General features: G+C 37.1%; 1 protein-coding gene across 1 annotated transcript in view; it reads right to left on the reverse strand.

Moving 5' to 3' along the window:
• Positions 1–20,970, reverse strand: part of SNTG2 (syntrophin, gamma 2) — a 243,436-nt gene that overhangs the window by 138,818 nt on the left and 83,648 nt on the right. The window lies entirely within an intron of this gene.

The raw sequence follows: 20,970 nt of genomic DNA on the forward strand, positions 1-20,970 counted from the left end.
AAGACTTGGAACCAACCCAAATGTCCATCAATGATAGACTGGATTAAGAAAATGTGGCACATATACACCATGGAATACTATACAGCCATAAAAAGGATGAGTTCATGTCCTTTGTAGGGACATGGATGAAGCTGGGAACCATCATTCTCAGCAAACTATCGCAAGGACAAAAAACCAAACACCACATGTTCTCACTCATAGGTGGGAATTGAACAATGAGATCACTAGGACATAATAAGTGGAACATCACACACTGGGGTCTGTCATGGGGTGGGGGGAAGGGGGAGGGATAGCATTAGGAGATATAGCTACTATAAATGATGGGTTAATGGGTGCAGCACACCAACATGGCACATGTGTACATATTTAACAAACCTGCACATTGTGTACATGTACCCTAGAACTTAAAGTATAAAAAAAAGATCGTAGTGCACATAATTTTTAAAGACATAAAAGAAAATAATATTTTTAGCTTGTAGATAATAAAAAGCAGAATCTCAAGACAAATCTTTGTTCTCAGGAGGTGTCTGAGCCTTTCTGCTTTAATAATAACCATTTCTTGAATTTAAAAAGGACTCCCAGTGAATGCCTGAAAACTGTGGATAGTACCAAATCATATAGATATATACTATGCCTTTTTCCTATACAAACATAATAAAGTTTAATTTATAAATTAAGCCCAGTAAGAGATTAACAACAACTGCTAATATGATAGAGGAATTATATCACTATTCTGTAAAGAACATGAAGAGAATGCGGTCTCTCTATAAACATCTTATTTACTGTACTCCTCCTCCTTGTGATGAGGGGATAGAGCAGTGTATGCACAAGGTTTCATCAACTACTCAGAATGTGCACAATTTAAAACTTATGATTGTTTATCTCTGGAATTTTCCATGTAATATTTTGGAATGTGGTTGATTGTAGGTAATTGAAACTGAGGAAAGCAAAACTACAGATAAGAGAGGCATCACTATACACTTGGTGTTTTAATACTTTGTGTTTAAATAAGAGGTTTGAAGCCAAATTTTTAGGTGTTGCTATATTTTCTACAGTGAATCACTGAAAATCTTTGCACTTTTTTATTTGTAACTGAACTATATTGAGGCATAAAAGGCATACAATAACATGTGCAGATTTTAAGTGCACAGTTTGATGAGTTTTGTCAAATATATACAGTCTATGCAGCTCGAATCCAAATTATGAAACAGAGTATTTCTATCTTACCAACACAACACCTACCCCCACGATACTTCCTCTGTGCCTGTTTGCAGGCAATCCCCTCCAGCCCAAGGTAGTCACTGATCTGGTTTCTGCTGTTATAGACTAGTTTTGCTGCTTTAGAACTTGATATTAATCGAATGATGCACTATCACTTGTGTGTAAGCCTTTCTTCTCTCAGAATAAAGCCTGTGAGATGCATCCATGTTAATGTGTGTGTCAGCAGATTATTCATTTTTATCAATTTTTTAATCATTTTTATCAATTTTTATCAAGCACTGTACTACTTGCATATACCAACATTTATTCATCCATTCAGCTGTTGAAAGAGATCTGAGTTGGTTCTTGCTTCAGAATATTATAAATAACGTTGCTATGCTGTCATCTAAATTTGGATTTTGAATGTTGTATGAAGCTTGCATTCCTGAAATAAACCCCATTTTTTCATGATACATGATCTGTCTTTTGATTTGTTAATATGTTTTTGAAGAATTTCTGCATCCACATTCATGAGGGCTATTGGTCTTTTTTTTTTTTTTTTTTTTTTTTTGAGACAGGGTCTCACTCTATTGCACAGACTGGAGTGCAATGGTGTGATCTTGGCTCACTGCAACCCCTGCTTCCTGGGTTCAAACAATTCTCATGCCCCAGCCTCTTGAGAAACTGGGATTACAGATACGCACCACCACACCTGCCTTTTTTTTTTTTTTTTTTTAAGTAGAGATGGAGTTTCATCATGTTGGCCAGTCTGGTCTCGAACTCCTGGCCTCAAGTGACCCTCCCTCCTCTGCCTCCCAAAGTGCTGGGATTACAGGTGTGAGCCACTGTGCCTGGCCCGTGTAACATTTGTCACTCTCAATCGCAGTGGAAGGTTTTGGTATCAGTGTTATCCCAGTTTCATAGTTATCTGGGATTCATTTCAACCTTCTCTATTTTCTGAAAGAGTAAAAGTGCACATGTTACTCCTTTGAAAGAATTCACCAACTGCAGGTTACTTGAGTTTTGTATAAACCTTTTCAGTCCTACATAGGCGATCATGGCCCAGCATTCGATCTACCTTGTTGAATGTTCCAAGCTCACCTGAAAAGAAAGTGCATTCTGCAGACTTTGGATCCAGGACTCTATAAATGTCAGTGAGGTCCCAGTGGATTCATAAGGTAGTGTAGTTCTTCTACATCTTTACTAATGTTTTCGTCTATTTGTCTTATCAACACTGAGCATAAAATATTTAAATCTCCCATTTTGATTGTGGATTTCTCTGTATTTTTCCCATCTCTACCAGTTTTTGGTTTGCATTCAGAAGCTCTTTTATAAGGTATATACCATATTTATAATTATTATGTTTTCCTGATGAACAGATTTTTAAATCATAATAAAATTGTTCCTCTTGGGAATATTGCTTATTTTGAAGAGCACCCATCAAATATTAATAGACCCATATTTTTATAGTTATTGTTTATAAAATACATGCTCTCCATTCTTCTAATTCCCACCCGTGGGTATCTTTATATTTAAATTATATTTTCTATATACACCATACAATTGGATGTTGCTTTTTTAAAAATCCAGTCTGACAACATCTACCTTTTAATTAAAATGGTTAGTCCATTTATATTTAATGTGATTCTCATAGTGCTGGGCTTAAATAAACATTGCTATTGGTCTTTTTGTTCCCCTGGATTTTTTCTACTCTGCTGAACAAATTCTTCTTTTTAGAGGGTAAATCATTTTTTTCATGATCCTCTTTTTTCTCCTCATTGACTGTATGGGTCATAATATGCACTCTTAATATATCAGTGTTTCTTTAGAGTCAATATTATATCACTTTAAACTTCATATTGACACAACAATCTTCCTGTACCTCACTTCACAAATATAAAAACCTCAAAATAGAACAATTTAACTGCATCCTTCGTTCTATTTTTGCTGTATCTCTTACTTCTACATACATTATCAAGTCCACTTTACTATGTCATAATCTTGTCCTTTATTATTTATCATAAAGAAAACTGAGAAAAGAAACAGTGGATATTTTATACATATACCCACCTATTTGCCATTCATAGTGCTCTTCACGTCTTCCTATGTATCCAAGTTTCCACATGGTTTAATGTCCTTCCAGCTTGAAAAGCATGTATTAGTATTTCTTGTAGTGTAGGTCTACTGGCAACATTTTCTCTCAACTTAAATTTATTTTTTAAAAGAGTTCTGTATCTCATCATTTTTGAAGGATGTTTTTCTCTGGATAGAGAACTTTGAATAAATATTTGTTTGTATCATTGTTCCTAATATGCCCTTTTATCATCTGGCTGCTTCCTAAACCACCTCTTCCTCCTTGGTTTTCAACAGTTTGACTGTGTTATGCCTACATAGTTTTCTTTGTGTCCATCTTGCTTCATGTGCACTCCTATTCTCTGCGTTCTTATTCTTATTCTGGGACTCCATGATATGTAACTCAGACCACTGGAGGTGTCCCACAAGTCTCTGATTCTCAGTTAATTTACTTTTATTTTTTGCCCATTTTTATTAACACATAGTATTTTCACACATTTTTGGGGTGTATGTGATATTTTGATACATGCATACGATGCATAATGAGCAAAACAAGGTATTAAAAATCCATCACCTCAAACATTTATCATTTCATTGTGTTGGGAACATTCCAGATGTTTTCTTCTAGGTATTTTGAAATACGCATTTCAAATGCACATTCCTCCATAAGCCATATAGCATTTGAAGTATTCATTTCAAAATACCTAGAAGAAAATATTTGAAATGTCCCCAACAGAATAGATTTATATTAACTATGTTAACAATAGAACTTATCCCTTCTAATTGTATGTTTGTACCCATTAACCAACCTCTCTTCATCACCCCCCACACCCTTTCCAGACTCTGATAACCATCCTTCTACCCTCTACTTCATGAAATCAACTTTTTTAGCTCTTACTATATGAGTGAGAACATGTGATATTTGTCTTTCTGTGCCTGGATTATTTTACTTAGTATTATGACCTCCAGTTCCATCCATGTTGCTACGGATGACAGTTGTTTATTATTTTATGGCTGAATAGTATTCCATTGTGTATATATACCATATTTTTCTTATCTATTCATCTAATAATGGACACTTAGGTTAATATCATATCTTACTCTTGTGGATAATGCTGCAATAAACATGGGGACACAGGTATCCCTTTGATATACTGATTTCCTTTCCTTTGAATAAATACCCACTAGTGGGACTGCTGAATCATATGGTAGCTCTATTTTTAGTTTTCTGAGTTGCTTCCATACTGCTTTCCAGAGTGGCTATACTAACGTACATTTCTAAAAACAGTGTATAAGACTTCTATTTTTCTCCTCATCCTTCCAGAGTCTGTAATTTTTAAATCTTTTTTATAATAACCATTCTAACTGGGGTAAGATAATATTTCATTATGATTTTGATTTTGATTTCCCTGATGATTAATAATGCTAAGCATTTTTTTTCACGTATCTGTTCATTGGCCATTTGTTAGCCTGTAGGCCATATGTCTTCTTTTGAGAATTTTCTATTCAGATACTTTGCCCAGTTTTAATAGGATTAGTTTGTTTTTCTTATCATTTTTGCTGTTGAGTCTCTTGTATATTCTGGATATTAGTCTCTTGTCGAATGAATAATTTGCAAATATTTTTCTCATTAAATACATTGTTGCTTCACTCTGTTGATTATTCCTTTGTTGTGTAGAAGCTTTTCAGTTCAATACAATTCCATTTGCCTATTTAAAAAAAAAAAAAAATTGTTGTCTGTGCTTTTGAGGTCTTAGTCATAAAATCTTTGCTTAAACCAGCGTCCTGAAGTGTTTCTACTATGTTTGCTTCTAGTAGTTCTCAGGTTTAAGCTTTTAATCCACTTTGAGTTGATTTTTTAATGTTGTGAGAAATAGGGGTCTAGCTTTATTTTTCCACAGATGAATATCCGGTTTTCCCAGAACCATGTGTTGAAAAGAGTATCCTTTCACCAATGTATGTTCTTGGTACCTTTGTCAAAAATTAGTTGGCTGCCAATATATGTATTTATTTCTAGATTTTCTGCTATATTTTATTGGTCTCTGTGTCTCTCTTTATACCAGTATCAGGCTATTGTCATTACTATAGCTCTGTAGTATATTTCAAAGTTGTTCTGCTCTTTTTGCTTAAGTTCTGTTCTTTTTGCTTAAGATTGCTTTGGCTATTCATGTGCTTTTGTGGTTCGATACAAATTAATAAAATTCTATCTTGTATTTCTGTAAAGAATTGTATTGGCATTTTTATAGTGATTGCATTAAATCTGTAAAATGCTTTTGGAAATATGGTCATTTTAACTATATTAATTCTTTCGATCCATGAGTATGAGATGTCTTTCCATTAGTTTGTGTTCTCTTCAATTTCTTTCAACAATGTTTTGTAGTTTTTCTTGTAGAGGTCATTGACCTCTTTGGTTAAACTTATTCCTAAGTATTTTTTCACAGCTATTGTGAAAGGGATTGGTGTCTTGATTTCTTTTTCAGCTGGTTTGTTATTGGTATTCAGAAATGCTACTGGTTTTTGTGCATCGATTCTTTATCCTGCAACTTTCCTGAATTATTAGTATTAAGAGTTTTTTGGCGAAGTCTTTAGGTTTTACTATATATAAGATCATGTCATCTGCAAAGAGGGACAATTTAACTTCCTATTTTTCGATGTGAATGTCTTTTGTTTCTTTTTCCTGCTTCATTGTTCTGTCTAGGACTTCCAGTACTATGCTGAATAGGAGTGATAAACGTGGGCATCTTTGTCTTGTTACAATTTTTGGAGGAAAGCCTTTCAGCTTTTCCCCATTCACTACAATACTAGTCATGGGCCTGTCATATGTGACCTTATGTTGAAGTTTATCCCTTCTCTGACTAATTTTAGTACTTTTGTCATAAAGCATTGTTGAATTCTATCAAATGCTTTTTCTGCTTCTACTGAGATGGTCAAATGGTTTTTGCTCTTTATTATGTTGATGTGATGTGTCACATTTCTTGATTTGCATATATTTAACTATCCTTGCATCTCTGGGGTGAATCTTGCTTGATCTTGGTGTGTTACCTTTTTGATGTGTTGTTGGATTAGGTTTGCTAGATTTTTATTGAGGGGGTTTTGTGTCTACATTCATCAGAAATATTGGCCTGTAGTTTCCTTTCTTTGTTGTGTCCTTTTCAGGTTTTTGCATTAGGTAATTCTGGCATTGTAAAATGAGTCATAAAAAAAAAAAATCCCTCCTCTTCAATTTTTGAAGTAGTTTAAGAAGTATGCATGTTAGTTCTTCTTTGTAAGTTTGAAAGAATTCAGAAGTAAAACCATCCAGTCCTGGGCTTTCTGTTTTGGGAGATTTTACTGATCCAACCTTGTTACTTGTTATTGGTCTGTTCAGGTTTTAGACTTTTTTTTTTTTCATGGTTCAATCTTGGTAGGTTGTATATTTCTAGGAATTTATCTATTTTCTCTGTTTTCAAATTTGTTGGTATACAGTGGTTAGTAACAGTCTCTAATCCTCCTTTGTATATCTTTGGAATCTGCTTCAAAATCTTTTTTGTTTCTAATTTTATTTATTTGGGCCTTCTTTCTTTTTGTTAGTCTAGCTAGCAGTTTATCAATTTTATCTTACTAAACAACTTTGTTTTATTAATCTTTGTACTTTTTTAGTCTCTATTTAATTCTGCTCTGATCTTTGTATTATTTTTCCCTTCTGCTAATTTTAGCTTTAGTTTGTTCATGTTTTCTCATTCTTTAGGCTAACCATAAGGTTGCTTATTTGATTTTTTTTTTTTTTTACGTTTTTCAATGTATGTCTCTTATTTGTTATATACTTTCCACGTAGTCCTGTGTTTGCTATGTCCTATAGGTTTCAGTATATTGTGTCAGATATACTTTCCGCTTAGATTTGTTTTTGCTATATCTTACAGATTTTGGTATATTGTGTTTCACTTTTCATTTGTTTCAATAATGTTTTTTACCTCCTTCTTAAATTCTTTATTAACCCAATGGTTGTTCAGGGGCATGTAGTTCAATTTTCATGTACTTATATAGGTATAGTTTCTAAGGCTCTTCTTATTTTTTCTAGTTTATTATTCCATTGTGTTCTGAGAAGATATTTGATATAGTTTTCATTCTCATAAATTTGTTGCCACTTTTTTGTGGCCTAACATATGATCTGTCCCAGCACATGTTCTATGTGCTGATGAGAACAATGTGTATTCTGCAGCAATTTTAAAAAGTTCTGTAAATATCTGTTAGGTTCATTTAGTCTAAAGTACAAGTTAAACCCAGTGTTTCCCTATTGGTTTTCTGTCTAGATAATCTGTCTAATGCTGAGAAAGCAGTTTTGAAATCCTCAATTATTTTCACATTGGAGTTTATTTCATTATTTAGAACTAATAAATACTTGCTTTATATTTCTGGGTGCTCTGGGTCAGGTATGTTGGCTCATGCTGTAATCCAGCACCTTGGGAGGCTGAGGCAGGTGGATCACTTGAGCCCGGGAGTTCGACACCATCCTGGGCAACATGATAACACTTCATCTCTACCATAGTACAAAAATTAGCTGGGCATGATGGTGCATGCCTGTAATTCCAGATACTTGGGAGGAGGTGGGAGGATCACCAAGCTCAGGAAGGCTGAAGCTGCAGTAAGCCATGATAGTGCCACTGCACCCCAGACTGACAGTGAGACCCTGTATCAAATATATATACACACACACACACTCTGGATATTGGGTACATGTGTTATAGACTTTTGATGAATTGATCCTTTTATCATTTTATAATGATCTTCTTTGTGTGTTTTTTTTTGTTTTTGACTTAAAGTCTACTTTATCTGACACAATTATAGTTGCTTCTGTTCATTTTTGGTTTCCATTTGTATAAAATAGCTTTTTCTATTCCTTCACTTTCAGGTAATAAACGTATTTACAAGTGGAGTGAGTTTCTTGCAGGCAGCATATAATTGGGTCATTTCATTGTTGTTGTTGTACCTATTAATCCAGTCTACATCTTTTAAGTGGGAAATTTAATTCATTTACATTTAAGGTAGTTATTGATAGGTGAGGACTTATTCCTGTCATTTTGTTCATTGTTTTCTGGTTGTTGGGTATATCATTTTTTCCTTTCTTTCTCTCTCATTGTTTATAATTGCAGTTTGGTGGTTTTCTGTAATGGTTAACACTTGAGTCTTTTCTCTTTTTCATTTACGTGTCTGCTATACCAATGAGTTTTAAGCTTTCACGTGTTTTCATGATGGTAGATGTGGTCCTTTCACTTCCAGGTGTAGGGCTCCCTTAATCATTTTTTGTAGAACCAGTCTAATGGTGATTAATTTTATGTTTTTGCTTGTATGAGAAGATTTCATTTCTCTTTCATTTTTGAAGAACAGATTTTCTAGGTACAGTATTCTTGGCTAGAACTGTTTTTTTTCTTTCATTACTTTGAATGTATCATCTCATTTTCTCCCAGCCTGTATGGTTTTTGCTGATAAATCAACTCATGCCTTGATGGAGGTTCTCCCTTATATGTGACTTGCTACTTTTCTCTTGCTGTTTTCAGAATTCTCTTTTTATCTTTTACTTTTGACAGTTTGACCAAACTACACCGTGGAGAAGACCTTTTTGGGTTGATTCTATTTGGTGATTGTTAAGGTTTCTATATCTAAATGTCTAAATCTTTTGCCAGACTTGAGAAGCTTTCAGCTCTTATTTTATTAAATAGGTTTTCTATGCCTTTGCTCATCTCTTCTACGTCTGGAACACATGAAATTCAAATATTTAATCATTTTATTATGTCCCATATGTCATATAGGCTTTCTTCATTATTTTTTATTTTTTCTTTTGTCTGACTGGGTTATTTCAGAAGACCTGTCTTCAAGTTCAGAAACTCATTATTTTGCTTGATCTACTTTATTGCTGAAGTTCTCATTTGTATTTTTTGTATCATCCATTGAGTTATTGAGTTCTAAGATTTCTGTTTGTTTCCCTTGTTTTTTATAATATCTATCTCTTTAGTAAATTTGGTGGTATTATCAAAAGTCTTTGATATTGAATATTCTGACCTAACACGGAGTCTGAAACTATAAAGCAGTTACTTACTGGAGATTAAGAAGAAGGTGATACGCAAAGTTTGAGTTACGCATGACACACAAAAGAAGATTCCAAACCCAAACTTTTATTATATACTGTAGGCCTTTACAGTTAACTTCTTCATGGTATGCTGTAATATCATGGTGTTATGTTTAGATTATCCCAAAAATGTGACTTTAATTTTTTTCCTGATCAATAAAGATAATCACTAAATCCAGGAAAAGAGTTAATCTTTAATAACATAATATCCACAACTTCATGTTCAATTAAAAATAATTATGCTGTGGGCAAAGATTTCACGTCTAAAACACCAAAAGCCATGGCAACAAAAGCCACAATAGACAAATGGGATCTTATTAAACTAAAGAGCTTCTGCACAGCAAAAGAAACTATCATCAGAGTGAACAGGTAGCCTACGGAATGGGAGAAAATTTTTGCAATCTATTCATCTGACAAAGGGCTAATATCCAGAATCTACAAATAACTTAAACAGATTTACAAGAAAAAAAAAAAAAAAACATCAAATGACCCCATCAAACAGTGGGCGACAGATATGAACAGACACTTCTCCAAAGAAGACATTTATGCTGCCAACAGCCACATTAAAAAAAGCTTATCATCACCAGTAATTAGAGAAATGCAAATCAAAACCACAATGTGATACCATCTCACGTCAGTTGGAATGGCGATCATTAAAAAGGAAACAACAGATGCTGGAGAGGATGTGGAGAAATAGAAATGCTTTTACACTGTTGGTCAGAGCATAGATTAGTTCAACCATGGTGGAAGACAGTGTGGCAACTCCTCAAGGATCTAGAACTAGAAATACCATTTGACCCAGCCAACCCATTACTGGGTATATACCCAAAGGATTATAAATCATTCTACTATAAAGACACATGCACACATATGTTTATTGTGGCACTGTTCACAATAGCAAAGACTTGGAACCAACCCAAATGCCCATCAAAGACAGACGGGATAAAGAAAATGTGGCATATATACACCATGGAATACCATACAGCCATAAAAAGGATGAGTTCATGTCTTTTGCAGGGACATGGATGATGCTGGAAACCATCATTCTCTGCAAATTAACGCAAGAACAGAAAACCAAACACCACATGTTCTCACTCATAAGTGGGAGTTGAACAATGAGAACACATGGACACAGGGAGGGGAACATCATACACTGGGGCCTGTTGTGGGGTGGGGGGTTAGGGGAGGGATAGCATTAGGAGAAATACCTAGCGTAGATGGCGGGTTGATGGTGTAGCAAACCACTATGGCAAGTGTACACCTATGTAACAAAACTGCACGTTCTGCACATTTACCCCAGAACTTAAAGTATGATAAATAAATAAGCCTGATCAGCAGACAAAATATGCCTCTGGGTCACACGTTCATAATTTTCACCTTTATAAAACCTACCGGAGGCCAGTTTTAGTATAATTTTAGAGTATAATCATCACAAACATAATGGGGAAAGAATTTAACTATTGTAGGCGGCAACACAACATCACTAAGAAATCTTAGTTGAAAGTGGCCAAAACTGTAAAATATTGGCCACGACGAATTAACCAATGTGGTAGCTACAGGGCCTTTAGTCCTTTGAGGAAATTTGAAATCTTAAGTGCCTAAGAAGTTCTAAGAAAGAAGGGTTCCTACACTCCTGTACTTCAAATTTGTGAAATACATGTGATTTTCACAGCTGTATGTGGTCACAAGGTGAAACTGCCTGAAACCTTTGCTGGGAGTTTGTAAACACCTGGAAAAGCCGGCATCCAGCAGGATACAGAGAAAAACAACACTCCAGACTGCACCCCCAGCGCTTCTCCCCGATCCTGACCATGCTTCCTCCCTTGTGCAGAGCTCACCCTGCTTCCTCCTACTTCTAACTATCTGGGAGATACAGCTTCTTATAAAGAGAGGATCATGGGTGGTATAAAATGAAAAGTGGAAACAACACTCTTGCTACTTCCAACGATAACCACTAACGTGGCAGAAGAAAGGCTGCCAGGACTCCTGCCCTGTGCACACGTGGCCCAGTGCATCCCTCATCTGCACACTCTGGACCTGGGGATGGGAGACAGACTGGCTGGAGGGAGATGAGCGTCCGACAGAGCTAAGCGTGCCCACACTGTGGCCTGCAGCCAAAGCTCCCCTCAGAAAGTCAGAATAGACCAACTACAAATCAAGGTCTTAACAACAGTGAGAAGTTGTTTTGGTTTTCACGTGTTCAGAGCTATTCAGGTGGGTGTAAAGTGTGGTCAGGAATCTAAAGTGTAAACCATGTTTACCTAGAAACATGCAGTAGATGGTGAATTCTTGCAGTCTTTATAAAAATAAATTTACTTCTACCCTTTGCTGTCAGGTGAGAGTCTAACAAAGCCTAGAAATGCTCAGGACTATCTTCTTTATGGCTGAAAAGAAACTGGAAACCCATGTCCAAAATGTAACACATACAAATGTTTCTTTTTTCTTCTTTATTCAGGGGAGATATATTCAGCAATCCTGAGGCAGGTCCATCACTGTGGCCATTAGCAATGAGTGTTTTAAATGATTTACTTTTCAATACAGCAATGGACTTCTAAAATATGTGTTGCTTATTTAGTATCTCAGAAAAATAGACAAGCGAAGAATCAAACAAAAGCAGGCAGGTCCTCGGGTATCAGTGATGAAGCCTGGGCGACGCTTTCCCGTCCTTTTCATCAGGTGGTGAGTGGTTGTCTGCAGAGCCTCCAGGAGGGAGGGCCTTCCCCAATTGTGCCAAGAGCCTCCCCAGTTGTCCACCTGCCACCTGAGAAAATTCAGGAGGTTCTGGGAGTTCCCCTCAGCTTGGCAGGAGTCACTCATTCCAGTTTCAGAGCCACCTATTTTAAAGAGCAACTTGGAAACAGAACAAAGAGTTCTGAATTTGGGATAGAATGGTGAAGCTACCACAACAAGGAAGAATTTGGGAGGTCTGCTGCAGACTGTGTCATGGGGCCACAGCCCCTGCCCTGTCCTCCACTAGGACACTGACTACTGGAACTGTGAGAAGAAGGCTACCATCCTCCAGACGCCAGAATGGTAGATCTACTGATAGTTTGCACCATGTTCCTGGAAGACCTGCGGGCACTCAACGCCAGTCTTTGAGAGCAGTCATGAGAGCTGAGCCTTGAAGGGCCACAGCAGCGGGACTGCCCAAGGCCTTGAGAGCCCACCCCTTGCATCAGAGTGGCCTGGATGTGAGACACGGAGTCAAAATAGATTAGTTTGGAGCTTTAAGATTTAATGACTGCCTTTTTGGATTTCAGACTTGCATGGGGCCTGCGGCTCTTTCGTTTGGGCTGATTTCTCCCATTTAAAATGGGCGTATTTACCCAATGCCTGTATCTCCATTGTATCTTGGAAGTAACTAACTTTTTTTTATTATTATTATTTTACAGGCTCATAGGTGGAAGGGACTTGCTTTGTCTTAGATGAGACTTTGAACAATGGACTTCTGAGTTAATGCTGAAATGAGTTAAAACTTGGGGGACTGTTGAGAAGGAATGACTGCATTCGGCAATGTGAGAAGGACATGAGACTTGGCAGGGGTCAAAGGTAGAATGATATATTTTGAATTTGTGTCTCTGCCCAAATCTCATGTTGAATTGTAATCCCCAATGTTGGAAGAAGGGACTGATGGGAGGTGAGTGAATCATGGGGGCAGATTTTCCCTTGCTATTCTTATAATAGTGAATGAGTTCTCATGAGATCTGGTTGTTTAAAACTATGTAGCACTTCCTGCTTCTTGCTCTTCCTCCTGCTCTGGCCATGTGAAGGCATGCCTGCTCCCGCTTCACTTTCCACCATGAGTGTAAGTTTCCCGAGGCCTCCCCAGCCATAGTTCCTGCACAGCCTATGGAAACATGAGCCAATCAAACCTCTTTTCTTTATGAATTTCCCAGTTTCGGGTATTTCTTTATAGCAGTGTGATAATGGGCTAAGACAGTAATCATAGTTATTTTATATTCAATGTCTGAAAATCTGTATGTTTTAGTTGCCTGAGTCTATTGTTTTCCTTTTTATTTTTTGCTCACTCATCTATGTAGTATTTTCCCTTATATGTTTGATAAAATGTGTTGATGTTCCCATATTTGGTTGAACTTAATTTATGGATAACTTTGGGGCCTAAATTAAATGCGCTTTCAGTTACTTGTGCTGTGGGCTGGAATCAACTTAGCCATGTTCCTGAATTCCTGGATTAATGTAGAATTCTCCAATTCTGATCCCTTCTGTCTACTGCTGACCCAGGCTTAGTCTCCTAATGGACTGGGGGTCTATAGAAGTATTAGGACCCAGGGTGGCCCCCACAATCCTTGAGGGCTTGTCACTCAACACTCCACATTCAGTTCATCTCCATTCAAGTCTCTGAAATTCTGCAAGCCAAGCAATAACTATTTTATATTTTTTGTAGGAAATAGGGTTTTGTCATGGGACAGCCCCTTCCTAACAGCTATTCTAAGACACTACCAGAAGTAGAAAGCACTTTTCCTTATATTTGTTTGAGAAAAAAATAGATATACATGGAAAAACTCGTTTTTTAATGCTAACTTCTTTCCTCTTTTGAATAACTATATGTTCTAGGTTTCCTTAATTTTTCCTTCCGCAAGAATAAATTCCTTTTGCATCTGAGCTTTTTGAAAAAGAAAGACTCCATGAACTGAGAGTGTGTAAATAGCTTCTGAAAATATTTTAAGTTGTTTTATATGTGTATACACACACATAAATATATACAATAAAAATAAAATGCCCCGATTGCATCATAAAGTTGCTAATTCCCATCAATTTTTTGAACTTGCTGTTGTGCCATTTTGTTGATGATGCTAAAGAAATACTATTCTCTATCTGTCCAGCCTTACTGGTGAAGGTATATGACATGACATGATGCGAGAATGTGAAACTGAAATTCTCACACTTCACCCTGCTGGTGGTCAGTTGGTACAACTTGTTTGAAAAACTGCCAAGCAGAATCTGCTAAAGGTAAGTACATACACGTATCCTATCACCCTGCAACTGCACTCCTGAGTATACACCCAAAAGAAAATGAGTACTAGGTCCCCTAAAAGACATGTGCACAAATGATCATAATGGTTTTATATGTAATAGGCCCCAATCAGAAAACTCCAATGCCTACCATCATTAGATTAGATGGAAACATGTTATGAGCATACAGTGGAACACTGGATAGCAATGAAAAATAAAAAAGTATACTGCTGCATATAATGTCATAATACTGAGCAAACAAATGTCACAATATTGAGCAAACAAAGTCAAACACAAGAGTATGACTCTCATTCATGTGAAATTCAAACACAGGCAAAATGAATCTATGGTTATAGAGGTCAAAACAGTGAGTAGGCTAGGTGCCATGGCACATGCCTGTAATTCCAGCACTTTAGGGGGCTAAGGAGGGAGGATTGCTTGAGCCCAGGAGTTCAAGACCAGCCTGGGCAACATGGTGAAACTCCGTCTTTACAAAAAAGATACAAAAGTCATCTAGGCATGGTGGCACACATCTATTGTCCCAGCTACTGGGGAGGCTGAGTTGGGGGGATCACTTGAGACCGGGAAGTTGAGGCTGCAGTGAGCCCAGATCCCATCATTGCACTCCAGGCTGGGAAACAGTGGGAGACCCTGTCTCAAACAAGCAAACAAACAAAAATAGTGATTACTTTTGCGGCGAATACTTCTAGATTCTGGAGACATGCTGTATCTTGACGAAGATACTGTGAAGTTTATTAAGTTGTCATTTCAGAGACACCCACTTCACTGCAGACACCTTGTACATCAATTAAATGTACAAGGTCATTCGCTATCTCTGCCTGGGAGGCAATCTTTCCTCTCAGATTGCAGATTCAATACTTTATTAATTTTTATTATTATAGCTGCCTTTTCTTTTTTGTGACTACTAATTACAAGTTTCTCATCTGTTCTTTTATACCTTCTGTAATTTTTGTTTTCAGACTTTTTTCCTATACCCTTGTTGATTCAATCATTTAATTACAATGACCAGAGTCTTTTTGATTAGTTTTTTTTTTTTTTTGAAATTTTTAAGTTAGAAAAGCAGGGATTTACTATCAGAAATATTTTGTTCTCTGTAACACCTTATTCATTTTTGGTAAAGGTTTCTTACAAAGGAAAATTAGTGAGTCCCACATTAGACTTGCACAGGCACAGCTAAAGCAGAAGCCATAGGTGAGCATTTTAAATCCTCTCAAAGGATCTGGTTGGCAATCCAAGAACCCAGAACACTGAGTGAAAGCACCAACTCCCAAGGCGAGGAAAAGCATTTTTGCACATGCACGCCATCAGGGAGGCAGCCCTCTATGCACCCTTTGAAGGAACGCTGCACACCAACCAATTAACAAGCCAGTCAGGACAGAATTTGCAGAAGATGGAAAGAAGCAGCGATGGATTCAGCAATGGGTGAGAGAGCAATGGATTCTGCACTTCCAAACCTAAATGCGTGACATTAATGTGAGTGGGATTTTTCCTTCATTATAAATGTTTAGCAAGGATTCTTGAGACAAAAATGGCATAGTATAAATCAGGAACTTAGAATCTTAAACTACGTGAGCCATACTCAGATGCCGGGAGAGGATATGTGGCAACTAGAAACAAAAGCTCTCCGCAAGCTCCAACTTTTAGGAGGCAGAAGAGAAAGAAATGAGAAATGTGACTTCTGGGAAAGCAGGTAGGTAGTAATTTAGCTTCAAATAATAACATGGAAAAATTGTCAAATATATAAGGTAGCTCAGGGGATTACTTCAGCTGTCAGGACAGAGAGAGAATGTTACACACCACCTATCCCGCCTCTAGAGGAAGAGGTTGCTAATGCAGCAGGGGTCAGAGGTTTCCAACTGTAAAGATGGAAACCATTCCTCTGGGTTTCTTCTGATTACAAGGCTGCTCTGAACATGACAAACTTTGCTTTTTGCTCCATCAGGCCTGGTCCCGGGAGGATGAAAGTGAAGCTGGTAAGTCTGGAAATGCAGCCATCAAAGCAGCTTAAATCCTTTGAGTCTGGAAAGTTTCCAACTCACCTCTTTCAAGAAACGAATCGTGCCATCTGTTTTATTCTCCAGTCCATAGACACTATCAATGCTAGTATTACCACTTTGCTATGTACTATAAAACATACTCTTGAGTGCAAAGAATAATCACAATGCTTTAAATCATCTCTACAAGAGAGGGCCCAATGGTCAACTAACTGCACAGAAAATTGGCTTTCAGATTATTAAAGTACCATCCAGAAAACCAATTAGAATGTCTCTAAAATTCTCACAGGATTTTGAGACTTTTAAAACATTTTCATCTATGTTTTTTTCCTTGATATTATACCAGGAGTGTTTATCATATAATTAAAAATTTTAACGAACAACAACAAAATAAGTGTTTATTGTCCCAAATTCCAACAATATAGTAGTATGGTTAATATAAAAATTATCTCATATTTAACAACGCATGCGATTACTGCTAATCTTTTGTGGCACATTTACATAAATGAAATTATGTAAATGTTGTTTTCATTCAGCAGTGTGCCAATAACCTTTCATCACATCGGGAAGTGCATGTCGACTTGAAGGGCTATGTGGGTATGCTTAGTTTCCTTTTCAAAAAAATAAAATACAATGAAAGTGCTGGTCTACTGGAAACAATTATTTCTTTTTTGTCAGAAAATATTGTATTTGTTTCTTCACTTTTAAAGCACGTTTGCTGGGTACAGAATTTTAAACAGAAATTTCTTTTTCATACTTTAAAGCTGTCATTTCATTTTCTCTAGCTTCTCTTGTTTTTGTTGAGAAAGAAGTTGTCAATTTTACTATTATTTTCTTTTTAACTTCTGGCTCCTTTTAAAGTTTTTTTTAAAAAGTTTTTATTTTTAAGTTCTAGGGTACAGGTGCAGGATGTGCACGTTTGTTACATTGGTAAACATGTGCCATGGTGGTTTGCTGCACCTGTCAACCCATCTCCTAGGTATTAAGCCCATCATCCATTAGCTACTCTCTCTGGATGCTCTCCCTCCCGCCGTGAGCCCCCACCTCTTGCCAGGCCCCGGTGTGTGTTGTTCCCCTCCCTGTGTCCATGTGTTCTCATAGTTCAGTTCCCACTTATAAGTGAGGACATGTGGCGTTTGCTTTTCGGTTCCTGCCTTATTCTGATGAGGATAATGGCTTCAGCTCCATCCATGTCCCTGCAAAGGACATATTCTTGTTCTTCTTTATGGCTGCATAGTATTCCATGGTGTATCTCTATGACATTTTCTTTATCCAGTCTATCATTGATGGGCATTTGGGTTGATTCCATGTGTTTACAATTGTGATTAGTGCTGCAATTAACACACACATGCATGTATTGTTGCAACAGAATAATTTACATTCCTTTCGGTATATTCCCAGTAATGGGACTGCTGAGTCAAATGGTATTTCTGGTTCTGACCTTTGCGGAATCACCACACCACCTTCCACAACGGTTGAATGAATTTACATTCCCACCAACAGTGAAAAAGTGTTCCTATTTCTCTGCAACCTCGACATCATCTGACTTTTTAATGATCACCATCCTGACTGGCCTGAGATGGTATCTCATCGTGGTTTTGATTTGCATTTCTCTGAGGATAAGTAATGATGAGCCTTTTTCCATCTGTTGGCCACATGAATGTCTTCTTTTGCGATGTATCTGTTCATGTCCTTTGCCTACATTTAATGTCTTTTTTTTCTTGTAAATTTGTTTAAGTCCCTTGTAGATTCTGGATATTAGACCTTTGTCAGACAGATAGATTGCAAAAATTTTCTCCCACTTTGTAACTTGCCTGTTCAATCTGATGATAGTTGCTTTTGCTGTGCAGAAGCTATTTAGTTTAATTAGATCCCATTTGCCAATTTTTAAGTTTTTCTTTAAAAAAACCAAACTTTATTTTAGGTTCAGGGGTGCATGTGCAGGTTTGTTATATAGGTAAATTGGTGTAATGGGGGCTTGTTATACGGGTTATTTCTTTACCCAGGTATTAATACTAATACCAGATAGTTATTTTTTCTGATCCTCTCCCTCCTCCCACCCTTCACCCTCAGGTTGGCCTCAATATTGAGTCTTGATAGCCTTCTAAAAAGAACATCTTAAAACTATTTTAAAACTCTGCAATTCAGATTCTCTGTAATGAGTTTAAATAACCTGATGATGCTTTATTCTGGAGCTGAGCTAACCATATGAATAACTACAAAGACTTTTAAGTTCAGCACTTTTCTCTTTCTCTTGCTGATAAGGAGGATGAGGATGTCTGAAGATGACATACTCTAAGCATTAGGCTAGTCACTTCACCCATGTCCCTTCCATAATTCCTCAGTTACTCGTTGACACAAGGATCATATCCACCAAAGCCTGAAGAACCAGGAGAGTCGGGAGAACTGGGAGAACCAGGAAAACCAGGCAGCCTCCCTTCAACGTTGCTGTCATGTTACTTTTCCATGGCGCTTACCAGAGCCGCACAGACTGTCTGACCTTTCCTGGAATGACACCGAATCGTGCCTCATGCTCTGTGTCTCCTTCCAGGAAGAGTTTAGATTCCACTCAAAAAGCTACAGCCACATAGTGGGAGAAAAACCCTGAGGACACTGCACAGAAAGGGTAGAAGGAGTTTCTCCCTGCTGGACGGTGCTGGCTTGGGGGATGGGGTGTTGCAGACAAATGGAATTGTATAATCCTCTTGTAAAATTAATTTTAAAAAGACTCCGTAGGAAAATATTAAAGAATATGGAAAGAAATGGAGCAGTATTAACTCAAAGATAGCACAAATAAATATGCTTTCCATAAGCAGGAAAGGTGAGTCAGAAAGGTTTGATTCTTCCCAGTAAATCTGGTGATTACAGTCAAAATCCCAACACTGCTTTTTTGTAGAATCAGATCAAGAGCTATTGAAATTCACAAGAAAAAACAAAGAGAGAGAGGATGGAAAAATAGAGTGAGTTAGGAGGTGGCAAGAGGGCAAGGCCTACAGATGACACAAATTGATTATAAATACCTAGTAATTACATAGTGTGATATTGCCGTTGATACTGACCATCAGAATACAACAGAGGTCTCAGCAGCACACGCCTGTGCTCATGGCGCTGGTTACATGTGAACCGTGGCATTGCAGATCACCCAGAAACAGTGTTGAGACAACTGGTTATCCACAGAAATGCACCTGGAACTCTACCTTGCACAGGTTTCACAAAAATAGATCTCATGGAATTTAGAGACCTAATGTGAAAAGCAAACATTAACAATATTTAGAGGAAAATATAAGGAAATATCTTTATGAACTTAGGATAAGAAAGATTTCTTGAACAAGATCCTAAAACCACAAAACCACAAAAGATAGCACAAACAAAATGAAAAAGACAAGTTATCAGCTGCAGGAAGAGATTTTTAACCCATTACCACCAAAATATTATTACCAAGTATATATTAAACATTTCAATAGATTTGTAAGAAAAAAGATCACCTTAACGGTAAGTGGGCCAAAGAGATGAATAGCATTTCACAGAAGAGGAAAAGCCAAAGGAAAATACAAATAGGAAAAGTAAATAAAACTCATTAGTAATGATGGAAATGAAATAGAGTCCCAGAGAAAGAACAATTTTACAGCTACTGTACTTTGAATATTAAGTCAAAAATTACCTAGCACTGGAGAGGTTGTGGCTCAACTGGAATTCCCCAGAGCTGTGGGAATATAAACTGCACAGCCACTTTTGTAGAAAACTTGCTGTTATTTTGAAAATAGAACATCCTGGCATAATCCAGCACTCAGAAATTCTACCTTATAGAATAGCCAAGAGACATTTACAAGTATCTTTATGGCTGTGGTGGTTTTAATGATGATAAACTAGGAAAACAAACAAACAAAAGCCAAGTGTCCACAGGCAACTGACAATGGATAAATAAGCTGTAGTGAAATATCATACAGCAAAAAACCTCATAGAAACAAACAGTAAGTAAACATGCAAATCTCAGAAGACTATGGCAGAATAATATTTTATAAGCCTTGCAAAAAATGAAATTATGTATTTACAGATAAAACTTTTTTTAATCAGGAGAATGACAAACACAAAATTCAGGATGTCTTGTATCTCTGGGCAGGCCAGAAAATGGAGTATGGAAGGGTGCACAGATGAAAAGCTAGGAACAATACTCTAATTATTGATGAGAACTGCAATTTCACGGGCATTTGTTTTATTATTTTGCTTCATAACTGACACTGAGTCCAAATGCAATTTTTAATTATCAAAAGCTCAATTAATTGGTTAGAAATGGAGTAGTCAGACATCTTAAAGATTGTACAAACATGAATATTTTTCTCTACGTTCTCCCTATGTATGAAGTATCTGGTCATTTTGATGATGTGACTGGAATGATTTATAATAAAACATTTTTTCAAACTGCTTACAGGATTCTACATTTCTCATGCACTAACGTCTCTGTGGAGGATGAATTCCCCGTGGGGTGCAGCTCACAGGTCACCCTGCGGGAGTCGGAGTTCAGGCTTCTGAGGGAGGAGGGTGCAAGCCCCATGCCCAGGGAGCTGCAGGTTCTCTTACAGCCCAGGCTTCTGAGGGAGGACGGTG

Source organism: Colobus angolensis, unplaced genomic scaffold (genome assembly GCF_000951035.1).
Source record: "Colobus angolensis palliatus isolate OR3802 unplaced genomic scaffold, Cang.pa_1.0 Scaffold53, whole genome shotgun sequence".
Classification (NCBI taxonomy): Eukaryota; Metazoa; Chordata; class Mammalia; order Primates; family Cercopithecidae; genus Colobus; species Colobus angolensis.